General features: G+C 27.6%; 1 protein-coding gene across 1 annotated transcript in view; it reads left to right on the top strand.

Moving 5' to 3' along the window:
* Window positions 1-275: 275 nt before the first annotated feature.
* Window positions 276-1,863, top strand: part of LOC107443540 (uridine 5'-monophosphate synthase) — an 11,390-nt gene continuing 9,802 nt past the window's right edge. Inside the window, exon 1 of the mRNA XM_043038689.2 lies at window positions 276-560. The gene's annotated coding sequence lies outside the window, so the exon portion shown is untranslated. The remainder of the gene's footprint in view (window positions 561-1,863) is intronic.

A 1,863-nucleotide genomic window follows, 5' to 3' on the forward strand; every position in this document is an offset into this window, starting at 1 on the left:
TTATGCTCTTAAAAGAACCTTAAATTGTATGAGAAAAACTAGATTACATGAAAATATATTGTTTGAGAATTCGTAAAAGTTTTTAAGAAGAAGAAAAAAAATAAAATTTTCAATGTTGACTATAAATTATTATTAAAAAAATTATTTTCTTAAAAACTGCTACGTTCCAAATGTTATCGAACAATTTTTATTTATTCAGGCTCACAACAGACGGAGACAAAATATTTCACGTACCGGTTTTTACCTCTACTCCCCCCCCCCTTCCAACTCACTCGCTATGGCATTCATTTGATTTTTATTTCGCCACTGATTCGGAGTAAAGCGTACGCCTACAAAGTAAACGTTTACATTTGTCAATAAAGTTTATTTTATTGTAATCAAATTCAATCGTATTCAAGTGTTAACACGGCTGAAAGAAAACCTTGGACGTAAGTTAGGCGTAATAACGACTTGGGGAAATTTTTTCTAATTTAATCATTGTTACGTCACATCCGTTGGCGTCACGTGTAAAGTTGTGGCGCTGTAGTCTTTCTATTTGGCGACAGCTACGCATATACACGGTGAGTTTACTTTTGTTTGATATTTTGAGTTAATAAACGAACGTTTATTTTGCTTTAATTTATATTTAGTGCAAAAAAATTTAATGTGTTGAAAAATGATACTTGATTTTTGAGATTCTTTTTAGTGATTATGAAAAATCTCTAGTGTTGATAAGGAATTTTAGTGGTGTTGATTTATAAAGATGTATTTATTTTATTACATACTAGCCTGCCTCTGGTGACGAGCTGGTCTGCCTTTTTAATTAAGTATTTCGAGATTTAAAATCGTACTATCAGGACATTATGCAAAATAATCGTTTAAATCAGGACACTATGCAAAATAAATTCATATTGCTTTAGTGAAAGTGGATTTAATTTTTGTCTCTAACATGTTCGTCTGGTATCGTGGTGAATTTATTATTAAAATGATTAGTACAACATATCCTAACATTAAAAAAATGGTGCTTTTAATTGATAATAAATCAAATGCGCGTAAATAAATTCATATTGCTCAAGTGAGTGTGGATTTTAATTTTTGTCTCTTAACATCTTCGTCTGTGGTATCGTGGTGAATTTATTGCTAAAATGATAAGTGCAACATATCCTAACATTTAAAAAACTGGTGCTTTTGATTGATAATAAATCAAATAAGCAATGTTACCAAAATAAAGTTGTGCACTTATTTATAATTATTAATGAAGGGTTTTTTCGCCGAAACGAAACGAACTTAAACTGTTATAATTTTAAGTTAGAAGAATACATAGATCTAAAACAAACAATAACAAAACAAGTAATAACAATAATAGTAAACAATACATTTTAAAGCAAAAAAATAAACATTAAGAAAATAATTTTGCATAATGGTGCTGTTCAAGTACTAAAAGACAGAGATGGGCATTTGTCATTCAGAATAATGAATAAAGAATGATGAATAATTATTCAAAATCTGAATAATGAATGATGAATAAAGATTTATTCATTAGTCAGAAATATTTTGAATAAAGAATAAATCATTCATTATTCCTTATTCAGTATCCTTTATTCATTAGTCAAGAATAACTGAATAATTTCACTGGTCAACAAAAATGGGCACGGAATACTCTAATTGACTACGATTATGACAACTACAAATAAAACGTTAATCCTTTTCAAGTATATTTATATAATGTTTGAGAAAATTTACTTTTGTCTAACATAATGCATACTTTTGAGAAATGGTTACATGGCAAAAAAGCGTTTAATTTTTTAAATTAAAATTTTATTTAAAAATTTAAAATAATATTATCGTTTGCTTTCAAAAACTATAAAAAATTGCGTTTTATAG

This window comes from Parasteatoda tepidariorum, chromosome 10 (genome assembly GCF_043381705.1).
Source record: "Parasteatoda tepidariorum isolate YZ-2023 chromosome 10, CAS_Ptep_4.0, whole genome shotgun sequence".
NCBI lineage: Eukaryota > Metazoa > Arthropoda > Arachnida > Araneae > Theridiidae > Parasteatoda > Parasteatoda tepidariorum.